The sequence below is a fragment of the Malaclemys terrapin genome, chromosome 2 (assembly GCF_027887155.1).
Source record: "Malaclemys terrapin pileata isolate rMalTer1 chromosome 2, rMalTer1.hap1, whole genome shotgun sequence".
Lineage (NCBI taxonomy): Eukaryota > Metazoa > Chordata > Testudines > Emydidae > Malaclemys > Malaclemys terrapin.
The window spans coordinates 62,947,797-62,960,117 of NC_071506.1; the positions used below are offsets into that span (position 1 = coordinate 62,947,797).

The 12,321-nt window shown below is 40.2% G+C and overlaps 1 protein-coding gene across 3 annotated transcripts in view; it reads right to left on the reverse strand.

The window, feature by feature from the left end:
- The window catches only part of NKAIN3 (sodium/potassium transporting ATPase interacting 3), a 512,187-nt gene that overhangs the window by 27,148 nt on the left and 472,718 nt on the right, over window positions 1-12,321 (reverse strand). The window lies entirely within an intron of this gene.

A 12,321-nucleotide genomic window follows, 5' to 3' on the forward strand; every position in this document is an offset into this window, starting at 1 on the left:
AGATGTTCAATGGTGTGCATAAATGAAATGTTATATTTCATAGAGTACAATGTTATAGTTTTTTTAGTGTGGGTAATAATATATTATGTGTTAATTAATATACTTGTCTAGCAATGCCACCTGGCTGTTTCTTTACTAGATATTACAATATAATGAAACTTTTCCATTAAAAAAGAGCCTCATGAGAGAAAAAAAAAAAGGCAGATTCAGCTCTCAAAATATGTTAGCTCTGACAACAGCCTTGATATAGAGGGGATAGGCATAAAATATTCTACTATTCAGTTATTCATTTTGGTTTTGTGGTGTTGCTGTCTGGATAATGCTTTTGCCTCTTGGACAATGGAAGCTTCCTGTAGTTCTGCTCAGATACAGGAGAGATTTGAACTTCCTTTGGTTAACCATTTGGTTCTCAGTGTTGCCTGTATAACAAATGTTGAATCACAACTGAAGGTTTTGGGGCAAATCTGTTCCTTCTACTTCACATCCTTTTCCTGACTCATTTCATTTAAATGCAACTGAACTCCCACTGCCATCTCATGAGAGGCACATACAGTTCAGAGCTATCCCTTTTAGACATATGCAGATGTTATATTTACAACCTAGCATTTAGTGGTAATAAAATGTTATTGGTTGTTCCACTAAGAAAGTCTAGAAAATATTTATAAAGGTTAATCATGTTTTAAAAAAATTATTTTGCTTTGCCTCCAGACTCCACTTTTTAAAAAACATTCAGTAACTCTGACAAGCTGGTAAGAAGCTTCTCAGTTCATTTTTTAAGAGAAAATGATTTACACACAGGATAGTGACAGGTTTTTATGATTACAGATTTCACATCTTTTAGTCTCTCCAAAAGGCTCATGTAGATTGATAGATCTACAAAGGAAGAAATGAAAAAAATGAAAGGAAGAGATATAAATAGACTTTTTCATTAGGATGAATGATGGAAGGTATTAACCCCACTACAGCAATACACCTTTTACATGTCTTCCTTTTCATTCTCTTTGACCTGCAATCATCTTCCTTCTGAGTAAAAGTTAACTACAGTCTGAAACACAAGTAAGAAGAGCAATAGCTGGAAATAAATGTTTCCTCAAGCATTTATTACCCTTCAGAAAGTGTCCATCAGCTGAAGTGTTAGCCCCAAAATCCATTTAAGCAATGCTTAGCAACCAAATAGGAATCTGTTATTAATGTTTAAGCCTGCCTGACAGGTTTCAGTCCAAGAACTAAGCTTAACTTTGTGCACAGAATAATTCAGAGAATATTTAATTAGGGAGAGTCTGAATCTCAAATAGTTCAGGATTTATTGTCTGCCCAAATGCTGCAATATTTTACATTAACCAAAGCTTCCAAAGAGAGGAGAGATGCTGCACACATATATTAAAATCGCCTCTTTCACTGCAATGTTTCCAAAATTTATCCCATTCAATCTACATCAATATATTTATATTTTAATCAGAATGGTGTAAGATACCATTGACAGAGTATCTTAGACATTTTTTTATCATGCAAAAGATTGAGATTGCAGGGCCTCTTCTCCACCTTAAAGCCCATTCTTCTGGGGTAATTGGTCTATCCAAATCCTTTCCCCACCGTGTCAAATCATTTCTTTGTTAGGAAAGTTGTCTGCTAAAGCGGATATAACTTAGTTATAGTTTGTTGTTGTTGTTTGTTTCCTAATTGACCAGAAGCCACTGATTCTATAAAAGATAGATTTCTGTATATAATACAAATTTTCTAGAAAGTTGAGAAACAAAATGCCTATCTTGACAATACTTATACCATGGGAGGGTGGGTTGGTTTTGATTTCTAAATAAGTTAGAAAAACTTCTTTGGCAAAGAGCTGGCCAACCTTATGTTTTTCCAATGGCTTTTCCAATCTTTAAAACTCTCTCATTTGTGATTTGTGTGAAAATCTGGTTTATTTGAAATGGATGTAATTGGTGAAGGAAAAGCCTGCACAAGCTGGAGGCAGAGCAGCTCAGAGAGAGATCTTGTTGCTTGAGACCTGACAATACAGACTTGACAAAGCCTGCAAAAGAGAGACTGGTGACTGTTTATGAAGGTCAGGAACTTTATTTCATTCTTTAATTTATTCCACCAGGGGAAAGGGGACTTTAGGTCAGAAGAGATCTTGGACTGTGGATTGGAACCTAGTGCAGAGGGTGGGCCCTTGGCTCCCCTTACAACTCCAAAAGACGGGACAACAATAGAAGCCATTCTTTTGGCAGGGAATCCAGCTGGGGAAGGCCCTGAATGCTCAAGAGTCCAGATCCCAAGTCCCTGAACTAAGGAGAAAGCCCTGAAATCCTTGCAGGCACCGAAAGACTTCCCTGGTATTGGACTCTCTTTTGTGTACTGCGGAAGGGGTGTACAGGAATTTGTGACCTGGCTGGAGGGCTGAGTCACAAAAGAAGGGACAGACTCACAAGACAGAACTGTAATGGAAAAGGGGGAATTCAGGGAGGGAGACAACCTGCCGCAGACCTGCCTGTCTGCTAGGCAGCACTGGTGTTGAGTGTTCCCTTTCACACAAACCCATAGAACAGTCTTTGCCAGAGGCTGTGTACACATTTCTGGAGGGCATGATTTTTTATTAATCCATGGTAACCTAGCAATATTTACACTGCATCAGTTTTCTTATTCAACAAAGACCCAGTGTTTGGATAGATTAAAGCATGCCCAATCCGCTATTGCTTTGAGCTGGCTGCTTGATACTATTGTATGATATTTGGAATAGCTAGGGTGGACTACACAAAGAAGCTGCACTTATCTTGGTCCTTTTTATGCCATATACATTTTAACAATATTCTCCGGGCAGGTGGGCCTTGTTAGCCAGGGCAGGCCATCCACCTAGGAGAAGGAACTCTGATCTCAAGAATGTCAGGCATGGCCAGCCAGCTTGTAAATGTTGTGCCAATCACATATGCTCTATGGGTCTTCATACTTCTGTTAGTCTTAAAGGTGCCACAGGACCCTCTGTTGCTTTTTACAGATTCAGACTAACACGGCTACCCCTCTGATACTCATCCACGGGAGTATGTCAGTACAGTGCTAGGGTATCCCTTGGAAGCAAAGTGCAACTGCTTCACCTGAAAGCTGTGGAAAGTGGGCAAAGGCTAAAGAAATGAGTCCAAGAACTAGGTCTGGCTTCCCTGAATGCAGGAACATGACTGGGATATCAAGCGAAGTAGCTGAGATACTGAATAGAAGGAGAATGCAAGAGACAAAGTGGAAAGGATTGAGATTCATGAACATCAGGGAGGGTTAATGAGTCACACAATGAAATGGCTGGAAGGAATTATTGAGAAAAGACTGTAAGGAAATGGAGCAGCAAGTAAGTAACAACCAATCTGGGTTTATGCCAGGAAAGTCATCAATGGATGCAGTTTTTGCAGCCTGAATATTGCAGAAGTATAGGGAGAAATGAAAGCAATTACATTTAGTGTTTGTGGACCTAGAGTAGGCTTATGACAGAGTTCCTAGTGAATTGACATGGTGATGCCTGCAGTCACTCAGTTTGCCATAGACATATATTCAGATTATTATGGATATGTATGAGGGCAGCACAAGAGTAGTGAGAAGCTGCTGTGGCTACAGTGAATAATTCACTGTGATTGTACTCCTGTGTCAAAAAAATCAGCCTTACGCCCATTCCTATTTATGATTGTAATGGACACCTTGCCAAGGAGATCAGAGGAGAGGCTACATGCAGCATGCTTTTCACTATTACATTATGTTGTGCCATGATGATAAATACAAACTGGAAAGGGACTGTTACGGGGTGTCCATACCCCATGCTAGCTCAGCAACCAAAGGGTTAATACAGGCACTGCTGGCCACTGCTGATTGGCAGCCTCACAGCAGCTGAGAGGATAAAAGGGCTGGGAAGCAGAAGGGCAGGGTGGCTACCAAAGGAGTGAGGAGGCTGGAGAAAGGAGCTCCTGTCAGCAAACTACTAAAGAACCATCCACAGACAACAGCCCAGAAGGAGGTTTACTGTCCCACAAGCTGGAGAGCCTGCAGAGATCCAGGGAAAGGTAGGAAGGATCTCAGGCCACTGAAGAACCCTGATCCTGCTTATCTAGCTCGACGGCCCTGAACTGGAACTCACTGGAGTGGGTGGGCCTAGTTTTCCTTAGTAACCCCCTGACGGTCGGACTTGTGAGTAAACAAAGCGTTTTCAGTCTCCTGGGCCCTGGGAATAGACTGATTGCTCTGCTAGGCTATGTGAGTTCAGGGGCTACACCATGCTTGGACAGAGGGGGTGCTGTTCTACTGATACACTGCCTCACAAGGACCTAGAATGATGGAGGGCTGCTTTAGAAGAAAATGATTGATGAATCAGTTGACAAAAGATGAAACACATGCTCTGCTTCATTGAGAGGGACAAGGAGAAGCTAGTAAAGCTAGATGAGATTGAGTTAAAGTCTGTGGAACAATTCAAATATTTCAGGTCAGCGTTGAGCCATGATGGGAATGTTGATGAGCATGTTATGAGTTGTAAAAAGAACACTTGACACAAACGGAGGGAGTTGATGGAAATTCTCTGTGATAAAAGAACATGCCAAGTAAACTAAAGAACAAAGAGTATAAGACCATGACAAGTTAGATATCTTCAAATCACCAGGGCCTGATGAAATGCATCCTAGAATACTCAAGATGCTGACTGAGGAGATATCTGAGCCATTAGCAATTATCTTTGAAAAGTCATGGAAGACGGAAGACATTCCAGAAGACTGGAAAAGGGCAAATATAGTGCCCAGCTATAAAAAGGGAAATAAGGACAACCCAGGGAATTACAGACCAGTCAGTTTAACTTCTGTACCTGAAAAGATAATGGAGCAAATAATTAAGCAATCAATTTGCAAACACCTAGAAGATAATAAAGTGATAAATAACAGTCAGCATGGATTTGTCAAGGACAAATCGTGTCAAACCAACCTGATAGTTTTCTTTGACAGGGTAACAAGCCTTGTGGATGGGTGGGAAAGCAGTAGATGTGGTATATCTTGACTTTAGTATGGCTTTTGATACTGTCTTGCATGACCTTCTCATAAACAAAGGAAATACAACTTAGATGGAGCAACTATAAGGTGGGTGCATAACTGGTTGGAAAATCATTCCCAGAGAGTAGTTACCAGTGGTTCACGGCATGCTGGAAGGGTATAACAAGTGGGGTCCTGCAGGGATCAGTTCTGGGTCTGGTTCTGTTCAATATCTTCATTAATGATTTAGATAATGGCATAGAGAGTACACTTATAAAGTTTGCGGACGATACCAAGCTGGGACGGGTTGCAAGTGCTTTGGAGGATAGGATTAAAATTCAAAAAGTTCTGGACAAGCTGGAGAAATGGTCTGAAGTAAATAGGATGAAATTCAATAAGGACAAATGCAAAGTACTCCACTTAGGAAGGAACAATCACTTCCACACATACAATATGGGAAATGACTGCCTAGGAAGGAGTACTGCAGAAAGGGATCCGGGGGTCATAATGGACCACAAGCTAAATATGAGTCAGTGTAACGCTGTTGCAAAAAAAGCAAACATCATTCTGGGATGTATTAGCAGGCGCATTGTATGCAAGACACAAGAAGTAATTCTTCTGCTCTGCTCCGCACTGATTAGGCTTCAACTGAAGTATTGTGTCCACTTCTGGGTGCCACATTTCAGGAAAGATGTGGACAAATTGGAGAAAGTCCAGAGAAGAGCAACAACGATTAAAGGCCTAGAAAACATGACCTATGAGGGAAGATTGAAAAAATTGGGTTTGTTTAGTCTGGAGAAGAGAAGACTGAGAGGGGACACGATAACAGTTTTTAAGTACATAAAAAAAGTTGTTACAAGGAGGAGGGAGAAAAATTGTTCTTCTTAACCTCTGAGGATAGGACAAGAAGCATGGGCTTAAATTGCAGCAAAGGCGGTTTAGGTTGGACATTAGGAAAACCTTCCTAACTGTCAGAGTGGTTAAGCACTCAAATAAATTGCCTAGGGAGGGTGTGAAATCTTCATCATTGGGGATTTTTAAGAGCAGGTTGGACAAACACCTGTCAGGGATGGTCTAGATAATACTTAGTCCTGCCTTGTGTGCAGGGGACTGGACTAGATGAGCTCCTGAGGTCCCTTCCAGTTCTATGATTCTATGATTAGACTAGCTATGATGTGTGGGTTGTAATGCTGGCCAATGAGGAAGAGAGAAGAACTACTTCATGCTGTCAAAATGAGAATGCTCAGGTGGATACTGGGCAAGACGAGAGCTGATAAGCTACGTAATGAAATGGTGTGAGTCATGATGCAGGTAGCCCCTCCATCATAGAAAAGCCTAGGGAGTATTGACTGGGTCATGTAAGATATATGTGGGCGAGAGAGTACAAGATCTAGAAGTTATGAGACAGAGCCCATGAGGAAGACCCCAAAATGGCAGTTTGCTACATTGAAGGAGGATATGAAGAAGGCTGGTATCAGCTTGGAAGATTCACTTGATAAGAACACTTGCAGATGAAGAACAAGTGCCATAGACTCCGATTGACAAGATAAGGCAAAGGTGAAGAAGAAATTCTAAAATTCTCTATATTCCTGCTAGAGTTTAATCAGGGATGATTATAGGAAGATTTTGAAATTCGAAAGACATCTTTGGCAAAACAGTGACACTTCTTAAAGTAAAATTGTTTCCACAATCCAATGAGAGCTGCTGGAAAAAGACCTGATATTCTAAGTTCCAATGAAGGCTCAGTCTCGGGGACTACTTCTACAGTAAACAAATGTTGACAGGAAGTAAATGAGAGTATCAATGTCCTAAACAGTAAAATTACTAGTGATGAGGGAACTGATTCAACAAAAATAGGAACCAATCCAAACCTTTACTCTAAATTAAAAAGTCACAAAGCACATTTAATTCACGTTGTTTAAAATTATTTTTCAGTTCAAAGTAGTAACTTGGTTCCAGCCAAGAGCAAAAGCAACAAAGTGTCATGAAAAGGCTGTTGTGTCAAATCCACGTCTATGATGCAACAGTGCCTGTTCTCTGAGATTTGTGGCTCAGTTTTGCAGATCTGAATGGTTTATAAAAAAAAAGTGTGGATATGTATCCAAATGTTGGGGATCTTATCTCAACTGGATATCAAGATTTTTGGATACCCATCAACAGCTTTTAGCCTTCTGCTGGATTCTGAGATTTTCAAATTCTAATAGTGTATATATATCTCCTTACTATATGTTCTATTCTATGCATCAGATGAAGTGGACTGTAGTCCACAAAAGCTCATGCTCAAATAAATGTGTTTGTCTCTAAGGTGCCACAAGTACTCCTGTTCTTTTAATAGAAAAATATCACCCTCATAATTGCAAGATCCTTGATGGTTTAAAGTGAAAAATGATTTTTTTAAATCTTGTTTCTTGGGATTATCCTCTTAAAAATATATTATAAAACAATGGAAAAGGTCTCATTCTCATCTACAACAGGACCGGCTCATCTTATCAATCATTTGAATGAGAAGCATTAAAATGCATTTTAATAAGTAAATATACAAGTTTTCATTTTGTTTCTGTTATTCTTAAATGTCTGAAAGACTTTTTCCACAGACTTGGCAAAAATAATAATCATAATAATAATAAACACATATTCAGCCACACTAACACATTGTCCAGACTTTTGGGCGACTAAAATTTTCTGGAGACTGAGAAAATCTAGTAAAATTTTAGCCTATATCCAAGAGAATTTGGAAAATTTATAACTGAAGTGAAACAGCCAAAGCATACCAATCCCAATGAAGGATGGAGAGCTAAATTAAAATAAACTTTCACTGGATATGTTAAATTGCCATTTGCATCCAACAACAAAACATTGTTTGTCATTGGTATATAGTGAAGACAAGTAAAAACTGACTTCAGGTACATGATCTCTCTAAAGTTCTAAAAAACATGCACCCAGGCTGCTTTTGTGTTCTGTATCACATGCTGTATTTGCACCCCAATTAAATGTGTTAGGGACCTGAGCCTGTGAAGTATTGAGTGGCCTCCATGATAGATATGGCAGCCTCCTGCCATATCCTTGGGAGACCTTATTAAATTAAATATCATTGGGGTCTATTATATTAAATGAATGGTTTATGTATTATTGTGGGCTGGGACTGTATGTAACCTCTTTTGGGTGTGTGGGGGTGGGGGTGGGGAATATGACAGATGTGAGACCTGGGAGTTCAAATGACTATACTGAAAATGCGCCAGACAAGACTAGAATTTTTGGGCACGATAAGTGGTAAGAGGATTTAATGAGGGACACCTAGGGAGAGGTTAATGCAAATTTCCTACCTCTGATTATGCAACAATCCAGCCTTTTGAACTCACATCCTGAGAAGAGGGTGATTGTCTACTGATTACCTGTTCCTGGAAACTGGCGATCAGATGTCCAAGCTGTATAAAAAATGGCTGAACTGCCCAGCTTGTGTTCCGGCTCTGAATATGAAACAGTTGTGAACCTATAGCCATAGGAAAAACCCAGTTGTGGGTTTTGAAGGACTGACACCTACCAGATCCTGAGGTTAGAGTTGGGGTGACTTCTGGTAAGCTTTTTAGCACGCATGCGAGTTCTTTTAGTGTTTTGATGTTTTCTCTGTAATGCTTTCATCTTAAGAATAAATATCCTTGCTTAGAAAGAGCAGTGTGGTGACTTGCAATTATTGGCAACTACACTGTTCATAGTCTTCAGAGAGAAAGCAAAGCACAGATGCTGGCCTTTTTAGGCAGTCTGGCTTGCAGGGAATACCACAGTATAGGTAGGGAACTGTGCAGCCTTAAGAAACCCTGGTCTCAGAAGGGAGAGAGAGATGTGGGTCTCCACTCAAGTGAGGTGATAGCAGGGAGCTGGAAACCTTTAAGCATGTGTCCTTGAGGGACCACAAAGAAGGAATACAGGCACAGTTACCCTGAAACTGACACACCCTCAACTTTCCATTACCTGAAAGGGAATTGATGTAACACACCATGGAATACTCAGCAGCTTGCAAGAGCAGCCCAGAGTTAAATCCTAATTTTGCTGAAGTCAATGAGTTTTGTGAAATAGGATCAAGGCTAATGCACTTGACTATAAACCTGCTGTCAGGTGCTGAATAAAAATGGTATAGCATGGCGATTACATTTTCCAATAGTATTTTCTATTTTCTGGTGAGAGACAACTGTGTATTTCTTTACGTACATCATCACTAAAACATTTGCCATATGAAGCACACTATTATTTAGGATTGAGCAACATTGAGAACAGAAAACTACTTACTCAAAAAGTAAAGAGCCAGTCTTCAAAGGTCCGAGTGTGTGAAGCATCTTATAAATAAAACAGTTGATGGCACTTCCTTTCTAATCAGTGCATCCACCATCCCTAATCATTTGATGTTTCTAGTCTATGACATTTGTTGCTATGTTTCTGGTAATGAAATACCCAGATCCGAATGTAATGTTCCAGGTGCAGTCCTACCAGAGCCATATATATAAGGACAATTATTATCTCCCCACTCCCATCCCCCAATGATCCATTAAACAAGAACTCTGTTTATGCACCTCAAAACACAATGGCTTTTTTTGCAGTCACACTGCACTGCACACTCATTACTAATTTTCTGGCCATTACCATCCCTAAATGTCTTTCAGAATTAGTGCTAGCTGGGGTTCTCCTTAAAATTCAAAACATGTGTTTCAGGTTATTACCCCCAACTTTCATCTTTCTAACTCACTATGTTAGTTTCTGTCCATATTTGTAATTTTTTTTGGGCCTCTCTATATTATATCTAATAGTCTCTCTGATATTTGCATCTCTTCCCAACTTAGTATTGCTATTTCCTCTCCATTCCAGACCTAAAAGAAGATATTGAGTAGACTTGGCCTTATCCTCATGCATGTTGTACCACACTAGAGAATTCCTTTCAGTGAAATATATTACTATTTATACTACGTAATAACAATTCGTTTATGGTCCTTCACACAGTTTTCAAGCAAAATATGGCAGTTTCCATCAGTCAATTTGAATGACAATTTTCAATACGATTTTGTGAGACATTATCACATACATTCCTAAAATCCAAATAAATTTCATGTAGTTCTTTGAAGAAAGCAACCAAGTTTGTCAAGATTTAGTCTTTCTAACGTATTTGTTGCTTATTACTTACACTCTAGCTGTCTAGTGATTTTTCTCTTGACATTTATTACATTATTTTCCTAAAGGGTGAAGATAGGCAATGTAAGTATTTGTGTATGAGAAAGTAAGTGCCAGGACCACTCGTCCTTTCTTTTTTTAAAGGCTGGTACCACATTTGCTTTTATTCACTCTTCCAGTATCATTGTGGTTCTCCAGGGGTTTTAAAAATAATGAAGACAATTGTGTGGTGTACAGAAAGTTTGTTAGCTAATTCCTATATCCTTAGAAATGCTGAGACTCAGAGACTCCTTGGCAAAGGGTCCCCTGTTCTTTGCAAACAGCTCTCACCTCAGACTTGATAAACTCACTACACAAAACATGTATTATAGGATATGTATCCATAAAGAGAAACATGTAAGATATCTACAGAAAGCTTGTAATTTGTCAAGACTCATAACGATTGTGAGATGTATTTTCTGGGTAACATTTATGGAATAATATATTTATGTGGAAAGTATGCCTTATGGACTTGAAGTAGAAATTAGTCACCAGGTGGTAATGTGTTTTGATGATGACCCATTCAAGCAAGAGGGAGTTGTCACCTCTCCCTAGTCAGCTGGTGAGGTAAAGGCAAGATTTTATTGTCCACCCTTGCCACATTCCAGAACAGTGAATGAAAAACCATAGATCAATGAGAGACAATTAAAGCCACATAACGGTAAAAAGAAACTCTGGAACAAAGCAGGGATTCACCCTGCCTGCAACTAGAAACAAAAGACTGTTTTCAGTATAAAAGAGTGTTATGAAAGGCACTCTCAATCCATTCACAGAGGAAAACCCCTGGCAGAGGGGGGTGCTTTCATGAACATTTGGATTATTTGGTTTGGTTATTGAGAAACCAGACAACTATGTCTTAGACTGAACATTGGGATGAAATCTACTATGTTAGATAAGAAAGGCAACTATTGATAATTGTAAACCTAGGTTCACATTTTATATTTTATTTTCTATCATAACCATTGTTTCCACCACTCTCTTGTTTCTAGTTAAATCTTTATTCTTTCTTAAATAAACCTACGTTTGCTTTATCCTAAGTGCTCAAAAGTCCTGTGTGGTTTACAGGAGCATTGGTTGAAGGGGAAACTGGGGTGCCCGGCACATCTCTGGGTGTACAGCAGGGATCGGCAACCTTTTGCATGCAGCCCATCAAGGAAATCCACTGGCAGGCCGGTATGGTTTGTTTACCTGCAGCATCCACAGGTTCGGCCAATCGCAGCTTCCACTGGTTGCGGTTTGCTGTTCCAGGCTAATGGGGGCTGTGGGAAGCAGCGTGGGCCAAGGGATGTACTGGCCGCCACGTCCCGCAGCCCCCATTGCCCTGGAATGGAGAACCGCGGCCAGTGGGAGCTGTGATCGGCCAAATCTGCGGATACTGCAGGTAAACAAACTGTCCCGGCCCACCAGCGGATTTCCCTGATGGGCTGCGTGCCAAAGGTTGCCGATACCTGGTGTAGAGGATCTGGAATTTCTGTGAGTATCCAGCGTCAGCGGTTAAATATCACAGGGGAACAATTCAACGGGACTCAGGGATTAGGGTGCACCAATTGTTAACCTGCAAGGCAATAGAAGGGCTGGCATGAGCCCAGAGGAGAGTGCTTGAGTGGCTGAAACGCTGATGGTGCTAGGGTGCTGACACCCAGCTTCAACTAGATGCAGGAGGTAAGAAGCTGACTCACAGTCCTGGGAACTCTGAGAGCCACACACATCAGCTGGACTGACTGTTTTGTTCATATTCAGGTTTTTGAAGAGTTCACTTACTGGCTTTTGATCAATACTTATTTTATAGGGTCTTCCTTCCTTCCTAACTTTGCAAACTACTTAGTTTTATTTTTCTTGTTAAAGGCAAATTTAAAATGTGACAGCTGCATTTCAAGTGTCTAATTGGCTGTAACAGTACTGTGTGTGCGTCCACTGCAGTGTAATGATAGCTGTATTGTTCATTGCCAGTGTGACTTGTCCAGTAGCCTACCATTAACTTTACTGTTGACACTCTGGTTATTTTTAAACCCAAGGTTAAATAGCTTCAGGACACATTTTCAAAGGGGCCTCAATCCAAGCTGTATTTACATACACCAAACCTTGGCTATACACACTCTTGCTCACATATTTTTGAGCAATATGGCTTTAATGTGGC